This window comes from Heterodontus francisci, chromosome 45 (genome assembly GCF_036365525.1).
Source record: "Heterodontus francisci isolate sHetFra1 chromosome 45, sHetFra1.hap1, whole genome shotgun sequence".
Classification (NCBI taxonomy): domain Eukaryota; kingdom Metazoa; phylum Chordata; class Chondrichthyes; order Heterodontiformes; family Heterodontidae; genus Heterodontus; species Heterodontus francisci.
Genome location: NC_090415.1, coordinates 17,927,954 through 17,950,805, shown reverse-complemented (window position 1 = coordinate 17,950,805; position 22,852 = coordinate 17,927,954). Strand labels below are relative to the sequence as shown.

Genomic DNA, 22,852 nt, shown 5'->3' with positions numbered 1-22,852 from the left:
CACACTTTGTGGATTCTCCTCCAGCTGCATGACTTGCCTTTTTTTTTCCTATGGCTACGTGCATCTTCCACACTGACACATCTCTCAACATGACATTTTAACATAGTTCAGAGAAGATGACCGTCATGCTTCACAATCCAACCTTAACATTGCAGTTCTTGCATAAATGTAAGCCACGAAAATACTCTAAACTTTATACAGCTGTGAGCAGTGTTCAGGTGATACAGAAAATCTGGTGCGTTGGGCAGAGACAATCAGTTAATCTATCAAAGTCTCTTGAAGCTATGCTCCTATCTATACTACTTACAACACAACTATTCTTATGCTATTGAAAAGCTTGGATAGATGGCTCTGGATTGTGTTATCTAAGTAGGTGGTTGTTCTCCTTCCAGCAATGTGGATTGAGGGGAGATCTGATGCAGGTGTAGGTAAGTTAGACAAGGATAACCCGTTCCCATTAGTTGATGGTACAAGGACTAGGAGACACAGATTGATGGTTTTGGGAAAGAGATGCCGGGAAATGTGAGGAAGCACTTTTTGCTTTACCTGCTACATTGCAACTGCAATGTCTGTCCACAAGTGTGGTGGAAGCAGAGACAATCAATGATTTCAATAGGAAATTGGAGAAACCCTTGAAGGAAACAAACTTGCTCCAGGGTGACGCCAATCAAGCGGGAGAATGAATCTGATTGGATGATAAGAATATTTTATCAACATCAATTCTGTCAAAGCTTTGACATTTTTTTCGTTTGTAAAATACTGCAACATGAAGTAAACCTTCAAATTAAGTTTGCGATGGCCGGGAATCGAACCCAGGTCAACTGCTGGGAAGGCAGCTATGCTCACCACTATACCACCATCGCTTACTGTACTGTGCTGGTCCAGCGTTTTGATTAATAGAATACTGTACAATGGTTTCAACTTGCACCTGAGCAACACGATTATGTTAACAGAAACACAATACTGTTAATGCTGGAAATCTGAAATAAAATCAGAAAGTGCTGCAAATATTCTGATCAATGGTCACTCACCTGAAACGTTAACTCTGCTTCTCTCTCCACAGATGCTGCCAGACCTGCTGAGTATTTCCAGCATTTCTTATTATTATTTCAGATTTCCAGCATCTGCAGTATTTTGCTTTTATTTTAGAGTTTAGTAGCGAACTTATCCTTTTTGCTTACTGGGCAGAACTATGCAGTGGAGTGACGCAGAAAACTGTACGAAGAACAATGTTTTTAACGGGCCCACAATTTCGAAGTTTAAGGAGGACAAAATACACAGCAATGTATGCATATAGTAAAGAGCTGTAAGTTTCAGGTAGATGTTACCTGAACAGAGGTGATACAGAGAATACCCAACCCGTCTCACCTTTAGATTCCTGACCAAGATAGACGGACAAGGTACAAACTCAAGTTATGTGACCATGTCAGTGAGTTTATTAGGCTTAACCAAGATGTACAAAGTTAATACTTAACAATGGTAATAGATATTCAGTAACACACAACACCCGATCTTGTTTCTGTGCTTGCTGCCGCACGGAGTTCTCTCCTTCTTCATCCCTTGCTGTGTTTTTTTGACTATATTCTATCTTCTCCTTTTAAGTACCAACGATCTTCTGTTGACCCCTCTCTAAGTGTGCTGACGATGTCCTGTAACACCCTTTCTTTTATCCTTCTTGTGGTGCAAGGATGTTACCATATTAGTTTTGAATTGTTCCAAGTGTCCTAATTTGTCCAGGTTGACATCATTGTTTGACACTAGTTAGTTAATGGTTGAATCTACACACAGTACAGATGTTTCCCGACTCTTTCTATTTTAGCAAGGATCCTAAAGGTGACATTCTTGCTGATCCCAGACATTTTTTTCTTTAATTCTGCCTTTATCTCATCTCTCTCCATGCAAGGAGTGCTGGTGACTCTCCCATTGTTCTCACAAAAAGGTTTAAACAAAGTATAGCCTAGAAAACACATTTCATAATAAAGCAAGCAACAGATCAAACAGACTTCAATATATTGATGTACAAAGCATATCATTAATCCTATTATTTTAGCTGTCCTTATTTTTCACAAACGTAAAATATGTCACGGTCCATCGCGCCCACTTTGTGGATTCTCCTCCAGCTACATGACTTGCCTTTTTTTTTCCTATGGCTACGTGCATCTTCCACACTGACACATCTCTCAACATGGCATTTTAACATAGTTCAGAGAAGATGACCGTCATGCTTCACAATCCAACCTTAACATTGCAGTTCTTGCATAAATGTAAGCCATGAAAATACTCTAAACTTTACACAGCTGTGAGCAGTGTTCAGGTGATACAGAAAATCTGGTGCGTTGGGCAGAGACAATCAGTTAATCTATCAAAGTCTCTTGAAGTTATGCTCCTATCTATACTACTTACAACACAACTATTCTTATGCTATTGAAAAGCTTGGATAGATGGCTCTGGATTGTGTTATCTAAGTTAGTGGTTGTTCTCCTTACAGCAATGTGGATTGAGGGGAGATCTGATGCAGGTGTAGGTAAGTTAGACAAGGATAACCCGTTCCCATTAGTTGATGGTACAAGGACTAGGAGACACAGATTGATGGTTTTGGGAAAGAGATGCCGGGAAATGTGAGGAAGCACTTTTTGCTTTACCTGCTCCATTGCAACTGCAATGTCTGTCCACAAGTGTGGTGGAAGCAGAGACAATCAATGATTTCAATAGGAAATTGGAGAAACACTTGAAGGAAACAAACTTGCTCCAGGGTGACGCCAATCAAGTGGGAGAATGAATCTGATTGGATGATAAGAATATTTTATCAATTTCAACTCTGTCAAAGCTTTGACATGTTTTTCGTTTGTAAAATACTGCAACATAAAGTAAACCTGCAATTTGAGGTTGCGATGGCTGGGAATCGAACCCAGGTCAACTGCTTGAAAGGCAGCTATGCTCACCACTATAACACCATCGCTTACTGTACTGTGCTGATCCAGCGTTTTGATTAATAGAATGCTGTACAATGGTTTCAACTTGCACCTGAGCAACACGATTATGTGAACAGAAACACAATACTGTGAATGCTGGAAATCTGAAATAAAATCAGAAAGTGCTGCAAATATTCTGATCAATGGTCACTCACCTGAAACGTTAACTCTGCTTCTCTCTCCACAGATGCTGCCAGACCTGCTGAGTATTTCCAGCATTTCTTATTATTATTTCAGATTTCCAGCATCTGCAGTATTTTGCTTTTATTTTAGAGTTTAGTAGCGAACTGATCCTTTTTGCTTACTGGGCAGAACTATGCAGTGGAGTGACGCAGAAAACTGTACGAAGAACAATGTTTTTAACGGGCCCACAATTTCGAAGTTTAAGGAGGACAAAATACACAGCAATGTATGCATATAGTAAAGAGCTGTAAGTTTCAGGTAGATGTTACCTGAACAGAGGTGAGACAGAGAATACCCAACCCGTCTCACCTTTAGATTCCTGACCAAGATAGACCGACAAGGTACAAACTCAAGTTATGTGACCATGTCAGAGAGTTTATTAGGCTTAACCAAGATGTACAAAGTTAATACTTAACAATGGTAATAGATATTCAGTAACACACAACACCCGTTCTTGTTTCTGTGCTTGCTGCCGCACGGACTGCTCTCCTTCTTCATCCCTTGCTGTGTTTTTTTGACTATATTCTAGCTTCTCCTTTTAAGTACCAACGATCTTCTGTTGACCCCTCTCTAAGTGTGCTGATGATGTCCTGCAACACCCTTTCTTTTATCCTTCTTGTGGTGCAAGGATGTTACCATATTAGTTTTGAATTGTTCCAAGTGTCCTAATTGGTCCAGGTTGACATCATTGTTTGACACTAGTTAGTTAATGGTTGAATCTACACACAGTACAGATGTTTCCCGATTCTTTCTATTTTAGCAAGGATCCTAAAGGTTACATTCTTGCTGATCCCAGACATTTTTTTCTTTAATTCTGCCTTTATCTCATCTCTCTCCATGCAAGGAGTGCTGGTGACTCTCCCATTGTTCTCACAAAAAGGTTTAAACAAAGTATAGCCTTGAAAACACATTTCATAATAAAGCAAGCAACAGATCAAACAGACTTCAATATATTGATGTACAAAGCATATCATTAATCCTATTATTTTAGCTGTCCTTATTTGTCACAAAAGTAAAATATGTCACGGTCCATCGCGCACACTTTGTGGATTCTCCTCCAGCTACATGACTTGCCTTTTTTTTTCCTATGGCTACGTGCATCTTCCACACTGACACATCTCTCAACATGACATTTTAACATAGTTCAGAGAAGATGACCGTCATGCTTCACAATCCAACCTTAACATTGCAGTTCTTGCATAAATGTAAGCCATGAAAATACTCTAAACTTTATACAGCTGTGAGCAGTGTTCAGGTGATACAGAAAATCTGGTGCGTTGGACAGAGACAATCAGTTAATCTATCAAAGTCTCTTGAAGTTATGCTCCTATCTATACTACTTACAACACAACTATTCTTATGCTATTGAAAAGCTTGGATAGATGGCTCTGGATTGTGTTATCTAAGTCGGTGGTTGTTCTCGTTCCAGCAATGTGGATTGAGGGGAGATCTGATGCAGGTGTAGGTAAGTTAGACAAGGATAACCCGTTCCCATTAGTTGATGGTACAAGGACTAGGAGACACAGATTGATGGTTTTGGGAAAGAGATACCGGGAAATGTGAGGAAGCACCTTTTGCTTTACCTGCTCCATTGCAACTGCAATGTCTGTCCACAAGTGTGGTGGAAGCAGAGACAATCAATGATTTCAATAGGAAATTGGAGAAACACTTGAAGGAAACAAACTTGCTCCAGGGTGACGCCAATCAAGCGGGAGAATGAATCTGATTGGATGATAAGAATATTTTATCAATTTCAATTCTGTCAAAGCTTTGACATGTTTTTCGTTTGTAAAATACTGCAATATGAAGAAAACCTGCAATTTAAGGTTGAATTGGCCAAGAATCGAACCCAGGTCAACTGCTTGGAAGGCAGCTATGCTCACCACTATACCACCATCGCTTACTGTACTGTGCTGATCCAGCGTTTTGATTAATAGAATGCTGTACAATGGTTTCAACTAGCACCTGAGCAACACGATTATGTTCACAGAAACACAATACTGTGAATGCTGGAAATCTGAAATAAAATCAGAAAGTGCTGCAAATATTCTGATCAATGGTCACTCACCTGAAACGTTAACTCTGCTTCTCTCTCCACAGATGCTGCCAGACCTGCTGAGTATTTCCAGCATTTCTTATTATTATTTCAGATTTCCAGCATCTGCAGTATTTTGCTTTTATTTTAGAGTTTAGTAGCGAACTGATCCTTTTTGCTTACTGGGCAGAACTATGCAGTGGAGTGACGCAGAAAACTGTACGAAGAACAATGTTTTTAACGGGCCCACAATTTCGAAGTTTAAGGAGGACAAAATACACAGCAATGTATGCATATAGTAAAGAGCTGTAAGTTTCAGGTAGATGTTACCTGAACAGAGGTGAGACAGAGAATACCCAACCCGTCTCACCTTTAGATTCCTGACCAAGATAGACCGACAAGGTACAAACTCAAGTTATGTGACCATGTCAGAGAGTTTATTAGGCTTAACCAAGATGTACAAAGTTAATACTTAACAATGGTAATAGATATTCAGTAACACACAACACCCGTTCTTGTTTCTGTGCTTGCTGCCGCACGGACTTCTCTCCTTCTTCATCCCTTGCTGTGTTTTTTGACTATATTCTATCTTCTCCTTTTAAGTACCAACGATCTTCTGTTGACCCCTCTCTAAGTGTGCTGACGATGTCCTGTAACACCCTTTCTTTTATCCTTCTTGTGGTGCAAGGATGTTACCATATTAGTTTTGAATTGTTCCAAGTGTCCTAATTGGTCCAGGTTGACATCATTGTTTGACACTAGTTAGTTAATGGTTGAATCTACACACAGTACAGATGTTTCCCGATTCTTTCTATTTTAGCAAGGATCCTAAAGGTGACATTCTTGCTGATCCCAGACATTTTTTTCTTTAATTCTGCCTTTATCTCATCTCTCTCCATGCAAGGAGTGCTGGTGACTCTCCCATTGTTCTCACAAAAAGGTTTAAACAAAGTATAGCCTTGAAAACACATTTCACAATAAAGCAAGCAACAGATCAAACAGACTTCAATATATTGATGTACAAAGCAAATCATTAATCCTATTATTTTAGCTGTCCTTATTTGTCACAAACGTAAAATATGTCACGGTCCATCGCGCCCACTTTGTGGATTCTCCTCCAGCTACATGACTTGCCTTTTTTTTTCCTATGGCTACGTGCATCTTCCACACTGACACATCTCTCAACATGACATTTTAACATAGTTCAGTGAAGATGACTGTCATGCTTCACAATCCAACCTTAACATTGCAGTTCTTGCATAAATGTAAGCCATGAAAATACTCTAAACTTTATACAGCTGTGAGCAGTGTTCAGGTGATACAGAAAATCTGGTGCGTTGGGCAGAGACAATCAGTTAATCTATCAAAGTCTCTTGAAGTTATGCTCCTGTCTATACTACTTACAACACAACTATTCTTATGCTATTGAAAAGCTTGGATAGATGGCTCTGGATTGTGTTATCTAAGTAGGTGGTTGTTCTCCTTCCAGCAATGTGGTTTGAGGGGAAATCTGATGCAGGTGTAGATAAGTTAGACAAGGATAACCCATTCCCATTAGTTGATGGTACAAGGACTAGGAGGCACAGATTGATGGTTTTGGGAAAGAGATGCCGGGAAATGTGAGGAAGCACTTTTTGCTTTACCTGCTACATTGCAACTGCAATGTCTGTCCACAAGTGTGGTGGAAGCAGAGACAATCAATGATTTCAATAGGAAATTGGAGAAACACTTGAAGGAAACAAACTTGCTCCAGGGTGACGCCAATCAAGCGGGAGAATGAATCTGATTGGATGATAAGAATATTTTATCAATTTCAACTCTGTCAAAGCTTTGACATTTTTTTCGTTTGTAAAATACTGCAACATGAAGTAAACCTGCAATTTAAGGTAGCGATGGCCAGGAATCGAACCCAGATCAACTGCTTGGAAGGCAGCTATGCTCACCACTATACCACCATCGCTTACTGTACTGCGCTGGTCCAGCGTTTTGATTAATAGAATGCTGTACAATGGTTTCAACTTGCACCTGAGCAACACGATGATGTGAACTGAAACAAAATACTGTGAATGCTGGAAATCTGAATTAAAATCAGAAAGTGCTGCAAATATTCTGATCAATGGTCACTCACCTGAAACGTTAACTCTGCTTCTCTCTCCACAGATGCTGCCAGACCTGCTGAGTATTACCAGCATTTCTTATTATTTCAGATTTCCAGCATCTGCAGTATTTTGCTTTTATTTTACAGTTTAGTAGCGAACTGATCCTTTTTGCTTACTGGGCAGAACTATGCAGTGGAGTGACACAGAAAACTGTACGAAGAACAATGTTTTTAACGGGCCCACAATTTCGAAGTTTAAGGAGGACAAAATACACAGCAATGTATGCATATAGTAAAGAGCTGTAAGTTTCAGGTAGATGTTACCTGAACAGAGGTGAGACAGAGAATACCCAACCCGTCTCACCTTTAGATTCCTGACCAAGATAGACCGACAAGGTACAAACTCAAGTTATGTGACCATGTCAGAGAGTTTATTAGGCTTAACCAAGATGTACAAAGTTAATACTTAACAATGGTAATAGATATTCAGTAACACACAACACCCGTTCTTGTTTCTGTGCTTGCTGCCGCACGGACTTCTCTCCTTCTTCATCCCTTGCTGTGTTTTTTGACTATATTCTATCTTCTCCTTTTAAGTACCAACGATCTTCTGTTGACCCCTCTCTAAGTGTGCTGACGATGTCCTGTAACACCCTTTCTTTTATCCTTCTTGTGGTGCAAGGATGTTACCATATTAGTTTTGAATTGTTCCAAGTGTCCTAATTGGTCCAGGTTGACATCATTGTTTGACACTAGTTAGTTAATGGTTGAATCTACACACAGTACAGATGTTTCCCGATTCTTTCTATTTTAGCAAGGATCCTAAAGGTTACATTCTTGCTGATCCCAGACATTTGTTTCTTTAATTCTGCCTTGATCTCATCTCTCTCCATGCAAGGAGTGCTGGTGACTCTCCCATTGTTCTCACAAAAAGGTTTAAACAAAGTATAGCCTTGAAAACACATTTCATAATAAAGCAAGCAACAGATCAAACAGACTTCAATATATTGATGTACAAAGCATATCATTAATCCTATTATTTTAGCTGTCCTTATTTGTCACAAAAGTAAAATATGTCACGGTCCATCGCGCCCACTTTGTGGATTCTCCTCCAGCTACATGACTTGCCTTTTTTTTTCCTATGGCTACGTGCATCTTCCACACTGACACATCTCTCAACATGACATTTTAACATAGTTCAGAGAAGATGACCGTCATGCTTCACAATCCAACCTTAACATTGCAGTTCTTGCATAAATGTAAGCCATGAAAATACTCTAAACTTTATACAGCTGTGAGCAGTGTTCAGGTGATACAGAAAATCTGGTGCGTTGGACAGAGACAATCAGTTAATCTATCAAAGTCTCTTGAAGTTATGCTCCTATCTATACTACTTACAACACAACTATTCTTATGCTATTGAAAAGCTTGGATAGATGGCTCTGGATTGTGTTATCTAAGTCGGTGGTTGTTCTCCTTCCAGCAATGTGGATTGAGGGGAGATCTGATGCAGGTGTAGGTAAGTTAGACAAGGATAACCCGTTCCCATTAGTTGATGGTACAAGGACTAGGAGACACAGATTGATGGTTTTGGGAAAGAGATACCGGGAAATGTGAGGAAGCACCTTTTGCTTTACCTGCTCCATTGCAACTGCAATGTCTGTCCACAAGTGTGGTGGAAGCAGAGACAATCAATGATTTCAATAGGAAATTGGAGAAACACTTGAAGGAAACAAACTTGCTCCAGGGTGACGCCAATCAAGCGGGAGAATGAATCTGATTGGATGATAAGAATATTTTATCAATTTCAATTCTGTCAAAGCTTTGACATGTTTTTCGTTTGTAAAATACTGCAATATGAAGAAAACCTGCAATTTAAGGTTGAATTGGCCAAGAATCGAACCCAAGTCAACTGCTTGGAAGGCAGCTATGCTCACCACTATACCACCATCGCTTACTGCACTGTGCTGATCCAGCGTTTTGATTAATAGAATGCTGTACAATGGTTTCAACTAGCACCTGAGCAACACGATTATGTTCACAAGAACACAATACTGTGAATGCTGGAAATCTGAAATAAAATCAGAAAGTGCTGCAAATATTCTGATCAATGGTCACTCACCTGAAACGTTAACTCTGCTTCTCTCTCCACAGATGCTGCCAGACCTGCTGAGTATTTCCAGCATTTCTTATTATTATTTCAGATTTCCAGCATCTGCAGTATTTTGCTTTTATTTTAGAGTTTAGTAGCGAACTGATCCTTTTTGCTTACTGGGCAGAACTATGCAGTGGAGTGACGCAGAAAACTGTACGAAGAACAATGTTTTTAACGGGCCCACAATTTCGAAGTTTAAGGAGGACAAAATACACAGCAATGTATGCATATAGTAAAGAGCTGTAAGTTTCAGGTAGATGTTACCTGAACAGAGGTGAGACAGAGAATACCCAACCCGTCTCACCTTTAGATTCCTGACCAAGATAGACCGACAAGGTACAAACTCAAGTTATGTGACCATGTCAGAGAGTTTATTAGGCTTAACCAAGATGTACAAAGTTAATACTTAACAATGGTAATAGATATTCAGTAACACACAACACCCGTTCTTGTTTCTGTGCTTGCTGCCGCACGGACTTCTCTCCTTCTTCATCCCTTGCTGTGTTTTTTGACTATATTCTATCTTCTCCTTTTAAGTACCAACGATCTTCTGTTGACCCCTCTCTAAGTGTGCTGACGATGTCCTGTAACACCCTTTCTTTTATCCTTCTTGTGGTGCAAGGATGTTACCATATTAGTTTTGAATTGTTCCAAGTGTCCTAATTGGTCCAGGTTGACATCATTGTTTGACACTAGTTAGTTAATGGTTGAATCTACACACAGTACAGATGTTTCCCGATTCTTTCTATTTTAGCAAGGATCCTAAAGGTGACATTCTTGCTGATCCCAGACATTTTTTTCTTTAATTCTGCCTTTATCTCATCTCTCTCCATGCAAGGAGTGCTGGTGACTCTCCCATTGTTCTCACAAAAAGGTTTAAACAAAGTATAGCCTTGAAAACACATTTCACAATAAAGCAAGCAACAGATCAAACAGACTTCAATATATTGATGTACAAAGCAAATCATTAATCCTATTATTTTAGCTGTCCTTATTTGTCACAAACGTAAAATATGTCACGGTCCATCGCGCCCACTTTGTGGATTCTCCTCCAGCTACATGACTTGCCTTTTTTTTTCCTATGGCTACGTGCATCTTCCACACTGACACATCTCTCAACATGACATTTTAACATAGTTCAGTGAAGATGACTGTCATGCTTCACAATCCAACCTTAACATTGCAGTTCTTGCATAAATGTAAGCCATGAAAATACTCTAAACTTTATACAGCTGTGAGCAGTGTTCAGGTGATACAGAAAATCTGGTGCGTTGGGCAGAGACAATCAGTTAATCTATCAAAGTCTCTTGAAGTTATGCTCCGGTCTATACTACTTACAACACAACTATTCTTATGCTATTGAAAAGCTTGGATAGATGGCTCTGGATTGTGTTATCTAAGTAGGTGGTTGTTCTCCTTCCAGCAATGTGGTTTGAGGGGAAATCTGATGCAGGTGTAGATAAGATAGACAAGGATAACCCATTCCCATTAGTTGATGGTACAAGGACTAGGAGGCACAGATTGATGGTTTTGGGAAAGAGATGCCGGGAAATGTGAGGAAGCACTTTTTGCTTTACCTGCTACATTGCAACTGCAATGTCTGTCCACAAGTGTGGTGGAAGCAGAGACAATCAATGATTTCAATAGGAAATTGGAGAAACACTTGAAGGAAACAAACTTGCTCCAGGGTGACGCCAATCAAGCGGGAGAATGAATCTGATTGGATGATAAGAATATTTTATCAATTTCAACTCTGTCAAAGCTTTGACATTTTTTTCGTTTGTAAAATACTGCAACATGAAGTAAACCTGCAATTTAAGGTTGCGATGGCCAGGAATCGAACCCAGATCAACTGCCTGGAAGGCAGCTATGCTCACCACTATACCACCATCGCTTACTGTACTGCACTGGTCCAGCGTTTTGATTAATAGAATGCTGTACAATGGTTTCAACTTGCACCTGAGCAACACGATGATGTGAACAGAAACAAAATACTGTGAATGCTGGAAATCTGAATTAAAATCAGAAAGTGCTGCAAATATTCTGATCAATGGTCACTCACCTGAAACGTTAACTCTGCTTCTCTCTCCACAGATGCTGCCAGACCTGCTGAGTATTACCAGCATTTCTTATTATTTCAGATTTCCAGCATCTGCAGTATTTTGCTTTTATTTTAGAGTTTAGTAGCGAACTGATCCTTTTTGCTTACTGGGCAGAACTATGCAGTGGAGTGACGCAGAAAACTGTACGAAGAACAATGTTTTTAACGGGCCCACAATTTCGAAGTTTAAGGAGGACAAAATACACAGCAATGTATGCATATAGTAAAGAGCTGTAAGTTTCAGGTAGATGTTACCTGAACAGAGGTGAGACAGAGAATACCCAACCCGTCTCACCTTTAGATTCCTGACCAAGATAGACCGACAAGGTACAAACTCAAGTTATGTGACCATATCAGAGAGTTTATTAGGCTTAACCAAGATGTACAAAGTTAATACTTAACAATGGTAATAGATATTCAGTAACACACAACACCCGTTCTTGTTTCTGTGCTTGCTGCCGCACGGACTTCTCTCCTTCTTCATCCCTTGCTGTGTTTTTTGACTATATTCTATCTTCTCCTTTTAAGTACCAACGATCTTCTGTTGACCCCTCTCTAAGTGTGCTGACGATGTCCTGTAACACCCTTTCTTTTATCCTTCTTGTGGTGCAAGGATGTTACCATATTAGTTTTGAATTGTTCCAAGTGTCCTAATTGGTCCAGGTTGACATCATTGTTTGACACTAGTTAGTTAATGGTTGAATCTACACACAGTACAGATGTTTCCCGATTCTTTCTATTTTAGCAAGGATCCTAAAGGTTACATTCTTGCTGATCCCAGACATTTTTTCTTTAATTCTGCCTTTATCTCATCTCTCTCCATGCAAGGAGTGCTGGTGACTCTCCCATTGTTCTCACAAAAAGGTTTAAACAAAGTATAGCCTTGAAAACACATTTCATAATAAAGCAAGCAACAGATCAAACAGACTTCAATATATTGATGTACAAAGCATATCATTAATCCTATTATTTTAGCTGTCCTTATTTGTCACAAACGTAAAATATGTCACGGTCCATCGCGCCCACTTTGTGGATTCTCCTCCAGCTACATGACTTGCCTTTTTTTTTCCTATGGCTGCGTGCATCTTCCACACTGACACATCTCTCAACATGACATTTTAACATAGTTCAGAGAAGATGACCGTCATGCTTCACAATCCAACCTTAACATTGCAGTTCTTGCATAAATGTAAGCCATGAAAATACTCTAAACTTTATACAGCTGTGAGCAGTGTTCAGGTGATACAGAAAATCTGGTGCGTTGGGCAGAGACAATCAGTTAATCTATCAAAGTCTCTTGAAGTTATGCTCCTATCTATACTACTTACAACACAACTATTCTTATGCTATTGAAAAGCTTGGATAGATGGCTCTGGATTGTGTTATCTAAGTAGGTGGTTGTTCTCCTTCCAGCAATGTGGATTGAGGGGAGATCTGATGCAGGTGTAGGTAAGTTAGACAAGGATAACCCATTCCCATTAGTTGATGGTACAAGGACTAGGAGACACAGATTGATGGTTTTGGGAAAGAGATGCCGGGAAATGTGAGGAAGCACTTTTTGCTTTACCTGCGACATTGCAACTGCAATGTCTGTCCACAAGTGTGGTGGAAGCAGAGACAATCAATGATTTCAAAAGGAAATTGGAGAAACACTTGAAGGAAACAAACTTGCTCCAGGGTGACGCCAATCAAGCGGCAGAATGAATCTGATTGGATGATAAGAATATTTTATCAATTTCAATTCTGTCAAAGCTTTGACATTTTTTTCGTTTGTAAAATACTGCAACATAAAGGAAAGTTGCAATTTAAGGTTGCGATGGCCGGGAATCGAACCCAGGTCAACTGCTTGGAAGGCAGCTATGCTCACCACTATACCACCATCGCTTACTGTACTGTTCTGGTCCAGCGTTTTGATTAATAGAATGCTGTACAATGGTTTCAACTTGCACCTGAGCAACACGATTATGTTAACAGAAACACAATACTGTGAATGCTGGAAATCTGAAATAAAATCAGAAAGTGCTGCAAATATTCTGATCAATGGTCACTCACCTGAAACGTTAACTCTGCTTCTCTCTCCACAGATGCTGCCAGACCTGCTGAGTATTTCCAGCATTTCTTATTATTATTTCAGATTTCCAGCATCTGCAGTATTTTGCTTTTATTTTAGAGTTTAGTAGCGAACTGATCCTTTTTGCTTACTGGGCAGAACTATGCAGTGGAGTGACGCAGAAAACTGTACGAAGAACAATGTTTTTAACGGGCCCACAATTTCGAAGTTTAAGGAGGACAAAATACACAGCAATGTATGCATATAGTAAAGAGCTGTAAGTTTCAGGTAGATGTTACCTGAACAGAGGTGAGACAGAGAATACCCAACCCGTCTCACCTTTAGATTCCTGACCAAGATAGACCGACAAGGTACAAACTCAAGTTATGTGACCATGTCAGAGAGTTTATTAGGCTTAACCAAGATGTACAAAGTTAATACTTAACAATGGTAATAGATATTCAGTAACACACAACACCCGTTCTTGTTTCTGTGCTTGCTGCCGCACGGACTTCTCTCCTTCTTCATCCCTTGCTGTGTTTTTTGACTATATTCTAGCTTCTCCTTTTAAGTACCAACGATCTTCTGTTGACCCCTCTCTAAGTGTGCTGACGATGCCCTGTAACACCCTTTCTTTTATCCTTCTTGTGGTGCAAGGATGTTACCATATTAGTTTTGAATTGTTCCAAGTGTCCTCATTTGTCCAGGTTGACATCATTGTTTGACACTAGTTAGTTAATGGTTGAATCTACACACAGTACAGATGTTTCCCGATTCTTTCTATTTTAGCAAGGATCCTAAAGGTTACATTCTTGCTGATCCCAGACATTTTTTTCTTTAATTCTGCCTTTATCTCATCTCTCTCCATGCAAGGAGTGCTGGTGACTCTCCCATTGTTCTCACAAAAAGGTTTAAACAAAGTATAGCCTTGAAAACACATTTCATAATAAAGCAAGCAACAGATCAAACAGACTTCAATATATTGATGTACAAAGCATATCATTAATCCTATTATTTTAGCTGTCCTTATTTGTCACAAACGTAACATATGTCACGGTCCATCGCGCCCGCTTTGTGGATTCCCCTCCAGCTACATGACTTGCCTTTTTTTTCCTATGGCTACGTGCATCTTCCACACTGACACATCTCTCAACATGACATTTTAACATAGTTCAGAGAAGATGACCGTCATGCTTCACAATCCAACCTTAACATTGCAGTTCTTGCATAAATGTAAGCCATGAAAATACTCTAAACTTTACACAGCGGTGAGCAGTGTTCAGGTGATGCAGAAAATCTGGTGCGTTGGGCAGAGACAATCAGTTAATCTATCAAAGTCTCTTGAAGTTATGCTCCTATCTATACTACTTACAACACAACTGTTCTTATGCTATTGAAAAGCTTGGATAGATGGCTCTGGATTGTGTTATCTAAGTAGGTGGTTGTTCTCCTTCCAGCAATGTGGATTGAGGGGAGATCTGATGCAGGTGTAGGTAAGTTAGACAAGGATAACCCGTTCCCATTAGTTGATGGTACAAGGACCAGGAGACACAGATTGATGGTTTTGGGAAAGAGATGCAGCGAAATGTGAGGAAGCACTTTTTGCTTTCCCTGCTCCATTGAAACTGCAATGTCTGTCCACAAGTGTGGTGGAAGCAGAGACAATCAATGATTTCAATAGGAAATTGGAGAAACACTTGAAGGAAACAAACTTGCTCCAGGGTGAAGCCAATCAAGCGGGAGAATGAATCTGATTGGCTGATAAGAATATTTTATCAATTTCAATTCTGTCAAAGCTTTGACATTTTTTTCGTTTGTAAAATACTGCAACATGAAGTAAACCTGCAATTTACGGTTGCGATGAGCTGGAATCGAACCCAGCTCAACTGCTTGGAAGGCAGCTATGCTCACCACTATACCACCATCGCTTACTGTACTGTGTTGGTCCAGCGTTTTGATTAATAGAATGCTGTACAATGGTTTCAACTTGCACCTGAGCAACACGATTATGTTCACAGAAACACAATACTGTGAATGCTGGAAATCTGAAATAAAATCAGAAAGTGCTGCAAATATTCTGATCAATGGTCACTCACCTGAAACGTTAACTCTGCTTCTCTCTCCACAGATGCTGCCAGACCTGCTGAGTATTACCAGCATTTCTTATTATTATTTCAGATTTCCAGCATCTGCAGTATTTTGCTTTTATTTTAGAGTTTAGTAGCGAACTGATCCTTTTTGCTTACTGGGCAGAACTATGCAGTGGAGTGACGCAGAAAACTGTACGAAGAACAATGTTTTTAACGGGCCCACAATTTCGAAGTTTAAGGAGGACAAAATACACAGTAATGTATGCATATAGTAAAGAGCTGTAAGTTTCAGGTAGATGTTACCTGAACAGAGGTGAGACAGAGAATATCCAACCCGTCTCACCTTTAGATTCCTGACCAAGATAGACCGACAAGGTACAAACTCAAGTTATGTGACCATGTCAGAGAGTTTATTAGGCTTAACCAAGATGTACAAAGTTAATACTTAACAATGGTAATAGATATTCAGCAACACACAACACCCGTTCTTGTTTCTGTGCTTGCTGCCGCACGGACTTCTCTCCTTCTTCATCCCTTGCTGTGTTTTTTTGACTATATTCTAGCTTCTCCTTTTAAGTACCAACGATCTTCTGTTGACCCCTCTCTAAGTGTGCTGACGATGCCCTGTAACACCCTTTCTTTTATCCTTCTTGTGGTGCAAGGATGTTACCATATTAGTTTTGAATTGTTCCAAGTGTCCTAATTTGTCCAGGTTGACATCATTGTTTGACACTAGTTAGTTAATGGTTGAATCTACACACAGTACAGATGTTTCCTGATTCTTTCTATTTTAGCAAGGATCCTAAAGGTTACATTCTTGCTGATCACAGACATTTTTTTCTTTAATTCTGCCCTTATCTCATCTCTCTCCATGCAAGGAGTGCTGGTGACTCTCCCATTGTTCTCACAAAAAGGTTTAAACAAAGTATAGCCTTGAAAACACATTTCATAATAAAGCAAGCAACAGATCAAACAGACTTCAATATATTGATGTACAAAGCATATCATTAATCCTATTATTTTAGCTGTCCTTATTTGTCACAAAAGTAAAATATGTCACGGTCCATCGCGCCCACTTTGTGGATTCTCCTCCAGCTACATGACTTGCCTTTTTTTATCCTATGGCTACGTGCATCTTCCACACTGACACATCTCTCAACATGACATTTTAACATAGTTCAGAGAAGATGACCGTCATGCTTCACAATCCAACCTTAACATTGCAGTTCTTGCATAAATGTAAGCCATGAAAATACTCTAAACTTTATACAGCTGTGAGCATTGTTCAGGTGATACAGAAAATCTGGTGCGTTGGGCAGAGACAATCAGTTAATCTATCAAAGTCTCTTGAAGTTATGCTCCTATCTATACTACTTACAACACAACTATTCTTATGCTGTTGAAAAGCTTGGATAGATGGCTCTGGATTGTCTTATCTAAGTCGGTGGTTGTTCTCCTTCCAGCAATGTGGATTGAGGGGAGATCTGATGCAGGTGTAGGTAAGTTAGACAAGGATAACCCGTTCCCATTAGTTGATGGTACAAGGACTAGGAGACACAGATTGATGGTTTTGGGAAAGAGATGCCGGGAAATGTGAGGAAGCACTTTTTGCTTTACCTGCCACATTGCAACTGCAATGTCTGTCCACAAGTGTGGTGGAAGCAGAGACAATCAATGATTTCAAAAGGAAATTGGAGAAACACTTGAAGGAAACAAACTTGCTCCAGGGTGACGCCAATCAAGCGGCAGAATGAATCTGATTGGATGATAAGAATATTTTATCAATTTCAATTCTGTCAAAGCTTTGACATTTTTTTCGTTTGTAAAATACTGCAACATAAAGGAAAGTTGCAATTTAAGGTTGCGATGGCCGAGATTCGAACCCAGGTCAACTGCTTGGAAGGCAGCTATGCTCACCACTATACCACCATCGCTTACTGTACTGTGCTGGTGTAGCGTTTTGATTAATAGAATGCTGTACAATGGTTTCAACTTGCACCTGAGCAACACGATTATGTTAACAGAAACACAATACTGTGAATGCTGGAAATCTGAAATAAAATCAGAAAGTGCTGCAAATATTCTGATCAATGGTCACTCACCTGAAACGTTAACTCTGCTTCCCTCTCCACAGATGCTGCCAGACCTGCTGAGTATTTCCAGCATTTCTTATTATTATTTCAGATTTCCAGCATCTGCAGTATTTTGCTTTTATTTTAGAGTTTAGTAGCGAACTGATCCTTTTTGCTTACTGGGCAGAACTATGCAGTGGAGTGACGCAGAAAACTGTACGAAGAACAATGTTTTTAACGGGCCCACAATTTCGAAGTTTAAGGAGGACAAAATACACAGCAATGTATGCATATAGTAAAGAGCTGTAAGTTTCAGGTAGATGTTACCTGAACAGAGGTGAGACAGAGAATACCCAACCCGTCTCACCTTTAGATTCCTGACCAAGATAGACCGACAAGGTACAAACTCAAGTTATGTGACCATGTCAGAGAGTTTATTAGGCTTAACCAAGATGTACAAAGTTAATACTTAACAATGGTAATAGATATTCAGTAACACACAACACCCGTTCTTGTTTCTGTGCTTGCTGCCGCACGGACTTCTCTCCTTCTTCATCCCTTGCTGTGTTTTTTGACTATATTCTATCTTCTCCTTTTAAGTACCAACGATCTTCTGTTGACCCCTCTCTAAGTGTGCTGACGATGTCCTGTAACACCCTTTCTTTTATCCTTCTTGTGGTGCAAGGATGTTACCATATTAGTTTTGAATTGTTCCAAGTGTCCTAATTGGTCCAGGTTGACATCATTGTTTGACACTAGTTAGTTAATGGTTGAATCTACACACAGTACAGATGTTTCCCGATTCTTTCTATTTTAGCAAGGATCCTAAAGGTTACATTCTTGCTGATCCCAGACATTTTTTCTTTAATTCTGCCTTTATCTCATCTCTCTCCATGCAAGGAGTGCTGGTGACTCTCCCATTGTTCTCACAAAAAGGTTTAAACAAAGTATAGCCTTGAAAACACATTTCATAATAAAGCAAGCAACAGATCAAACAGACTTCAATATATTGATGTACAAAGCATATCATTAATCCTATTATTTTAGCTGTCCTTATTTGTCACAAACGTAAAATATGTCACGGTCCATCGCGCCCACTTTGTGGATTCTCCTCCAGCTACATGACTTGCCTTTTTTTTTCCTATGGCTGCGTGCATCTTCCACACTGACACATCTCTCAACATGACATTTTAACATAGTTCAGAGAAGATGACCGTCATGCTTCACAATCCAACCTTAACATTGCAGTTCTTGCATAAATGTAAGCCATGAAAATACTCTAAACTTTATACAGCTGTGAGCAGTGTTCAGGTGATACAGAAAATCTGGTGCGTTGGGCAGAGACAATCAGTTAATCTATCAAAGTCTCTTGAAGTTATGCTCCTATCTATACTACTTACAACACAACTATTCTTATGCTATTGAAAAGCTTGGATAGATGGCTCTGGATTGTGTTATCTAAGTAGGTGGTTGTTCTCCTTCCAGCAATGTGGATTGAGGGGAGATCTGATGCAGGTGTAGGTAAGTTAGACAAGGATAACCCATTCCCATTAGTTGATGGTACAAGGACTAGGAGACACAGATTGATGGTTTTGGGAAAGAGATGCCGGGAAATGTGAGGAAGCACTTTTTGCTTTACCTGCGACATTGCAACTGCAATGTCTGTCCACAAGTGTGGTGGAAGCAGAGACAATCAATGATTTCAAAAGGAAATTGGAGAAACACTTGAAGGAAACAAACTTGCTCCAGGGTGACGCCAATCAAGCGGCAGAATGAATCTGATTGGATGATAAGAATATTTTATCAATTTCAATTCTGTCAAAGCTTTGACATTTTTTTCGTTTGTAAAATACTGCAACATAAAGGAAAGTTGCAATTTAAGGTTGCGATGGCCGGGAATCGAACCCAGGTCAACTGCTTGGAAGGCAGCTATGCTCACCACTATACCACCATCGCTTACTGTACTGTTCTGGTCCAGCGTTTTGATTAATAGAATGCTGTACAATGGTTTCAACTTGCACCTGAGCAACACGATTATGTTAACAGAAACACAATACTGTGAATGCTGGAAATCTGAAATAAAATCAGAAAGTGCTGCAAATATTCTGATCAATGGTCACTCACCTGAAACGTTAACTCTGCTTCTCTCTCCACAGATGCTGCCAGACCTGCTGAGTATTTCCAGCATTTCTTATTATTATTTCAGATTTCCAGCATCTGCAGTATTTTGCTTTTATTTTAGAGTTTAGTAGCGAACTGATCCTTTTTGCTTACTGGGCAGAACTATGCAGTGGAGTGACGCAGAAAACTGTACGAAGAACAATGTTTTTAACGGGCCCACAATTTCGAAGTTTAAGGAGGACAAAATACACAGCAATGTATGCATATAGTAAAGAGCTGTAAGTTTCAGGTAGATGTTACCTGAACAGAGGTGAGACAGAGAATACCCAACCCGTCTCACCTTTAGATTCCTGACCAAGATAGACCGACAAGGTACAAACTCAAGTTATGTGACCATGTCAGAGAGTTTATTAGGCTTAACCAAGATGTACAAAGTTAATACTTAACAATGGTAATAGATATTCAGTAACACACAACACCCGTTCTTGTTTCTGTGCTTGCTGCCGCACGGACTTCTCTCCTTCTTCATCCCTTGCTGTGTTTTTTGACTATATTCTAGCTTCTCCTTTTAAGTACCAACGATCTTCTGTTGACCCCTCTCTAAGTGTGCTGACGATGCCCTGTAACACCCTTTCTTTTATCCTTCTTGTGGTGCAAGGATGTTACCATATTAGTTTTGAATTGTTCCAAGTGTCCTCATTTGTCCAGGTTGACATCATTGTTTGACACTAGTTAGTTAATGGTTGAATCTACACACAGTACAGATGTTTCCCGATTCTTTCTATTTTAGCAAGGATCCTAAAGGTTACATTCTTGCTGATCCCAGACATTTTTTTCTTTAATTCTGCCTTTATCTCATCTCTCTCCATGCAAGGAGTGCTGGTGACTCTCCCATTGTTCTCACAAAAAGGTTTAAACAAAGTATAGCCTTGAAAACACATTTCATAATAAAGCAAGCAACAGATCAAACAGACTTCAATATATTGATGTACAAAGCATATCATTAATCCTATTATTTTAGCTGTCCTTATTTGTCACAAACGTAACATATGTCACGGTCCATCGCGCCCGCTTTGTGGATTCCCCTCCAGCTACATGACTTGCCTTTTTTTTCCTATGGCTACGTGCATCTTCCACACTGACACATCTCTCAACATGACATTTTAACATAGTTCAGAGAAGATGACCGTCATGCTTCACAATCCAACCTTAACATTGCAGTTCTTGCATAAATGTAAGCCATGAAAATACTCTAAACTTTACACAGCGGTGAGCAGTGTTCAGGTGATGCAGAAAATCTGGTGCGTTGGGCAGAGACAATCAGTTAATCTATCAAAGTCTCTTGAAGTTATGCTCCTATCTATACTACTTACAACACAACTGTTCTTATGCTATTGAAAAGCTTGGATAGATGGCTCTGGATTGTGTTATCTAAGTAGGTGGTTGTTCTCCTTCCAGCAATGTGGATTGAGGGGAGATCTGATGCAGGTGTAGGTAAGTTAGACAAGGATAACCCGTTCCCATTAGTTGATGGTACAAGGACCAGGAGACACAGATTGATGGTTTTGGGAAAGAGATGCAGCGAAATGTGAGGAAGCACTTTTTGCTTTCCCTGCTCCATTGAAACTGCAATGTCTGTCCACAAGTGTGGTGGAAGCAGAGACAATCAATGATTTCAATAGGAAATTGGAGAAACACTTGAAGGAAACAAACTTGCTCCAGGGTGAAGCCAATCAAGCGGGAGAATGAATCTGATTGGCTGATAAGAATATTTTATCAATTTCAATTCTGTCAAAGCTTTGACATTTTTTTCGTTTGTAAAATACTGCAACATGAAGTAAACCTGCAATTTACGGTTGCGATGAGCTGGAATCGAACCCAGCTCAACTGCTTGGAAGGCAGCTATGCTCACCACTATACCACCATCGCTTACTGTACTGTGTTGGTCCAGCGTTTTGATTAATAGAATGCTGTACAATGGTTTCAACTTGCACCTGAGCAACACGATTATGTTCACAGAAACACAATACTGTGAATGCTGGAAATCTGAAATAAAATCAGAAAGTGCTGCAAATATTCTGATCAATGGTCACTCACCTGAAACGTTAACTCTGCTTCTCTCTCCACAGATGCTGCCAGACCTGCTGAGTATTACCAGCATTTCTTATTATTATTTCAGATTTCCAGCATCTGCAGTATTTTGCTTTTATTTTAGAGTTTAGTAGCGAACTGATCCTTTTTGCTTACTGGGCAGAACTATGCAGTGGAGTGACGCAGAAAACTGTACGAAGAACAATGTTTTTAACGGGCCCACAATTTCGAAGTTTAAGGAGGACAAAATACACAGTAATGTATGCATATAGTAAAGAGCTGTAAGTTTCAGGTAGATGTTACCTGAACAGAGGTGAGACAGAGAATATCCAACCCGTCTCACCTTTAGATTCCTGACCAAGATAGACCGACAAGGTACAAACTCAAGTTATGTGACCATGTCAGAGAGTTTATTAGGCTTAACCAAGATGTACAAAGTTAATACTTAACAATGGTAATAGATATTCAGCAACACACAACACCCGTTCTTGTTTCTGTGCTTGCTGCCGCACGGACTTCTCTCCTTCTTCATCCCTTGCTGTGTTTTTTTGACTATATTCTAGCTTCTCCTTTTAAGTACCAACGATCTTCTGTTGACCCCTCTCTAAGTGTGCTGACGATGCCCTGTAACACCCTTTCTTTTATCCTTCTTGTGGTGCAAGGATGTTACCATATTAGTTTTGAATTGTTCCAAGTGTCCTAATTTGTCCAGGTTGACATCATTGTTTGACACTAGTTAGTTAATGGTTGAATCTACACACAGTACAGATGTTTCCTGATTCTTTCTATTTTAGCAAGGATCCTAAAGGTTACATTCTTGCTGATCACAGACATTTTTTTCTTTAATTCTGCCCTTATCTCATCTCTCTCCATGCAAGGAGTGC

General features: G+C 39.7%; 6 non-coding genes across 6 annotated transcripts; all 6 read right to left on the bottom strand.

Moving 5' to 3' along the window:
• Positions 1-791: 791 nt before the first annotated feature.
• Positions 792-863, bottom strand: trnag-ucc (transfer RNA glycine (anticodon UCC)). The gene has a single exon. It is a non-coding gene; the product is annotated as a tRNA-Gly (tRNA).
• A 2,024-nt stretch (positions 864-2,887) lies between these two features.
• Positions 2,888-2,959, bottom strand: trnae-uuc (transfer RNA glutamic acid (anticodon UUC)). The gene has a single exon. It is a non-coding gene; the product is annotated as a tRNA-Glu (tRNA).
• Positions 2,960-7,078: 4,119 nt separating this feature from the next.
• trnag-ucc (transfer RNA glycine (anticodon UCC)) lies at positions 7,079-7,150 on the bottom strand. The gene has a single exon. It is a non-coding gene; the product is annotated as a tRNA-Gly (tRNA).
• A 6,206-nt stretch (positions 7,151-13,356) lies between these two features.
• Positions 13,357-13,428, bottom strand: trnag-ucc (transfer RNA glycine (anticodon UCC)). Its single transcript has one exon. It is a non-coding gene; the product is annotated as a tRNA-Gly (tRNA).
• A 4,118-nt stretch (positions 13,429-17,546) lies between these two features.
• Positions 17,547-17,618, bottom strand: trnag-ucc (transfer RNA glycine (anticodon UCC)). Its single transcript has one exon. It is a non-coding gene; the product is annotated as a tRNA-Gly (tRNA).
• Positions 17,619-19,640: 2,022 nt separating this feature from the next.
• trnag-ucc (transfer RNA glycine (anticodon UCC)) lies at positions 19,641-19,712 on the bottom strand. The gene has a single exon. It is a non-coding gene; the product is annotated as a tRNA-Gly (tRNA).
• Between the last annotated feature and the right edge of the window lie 3,140 nt (positions 19,713-22,852).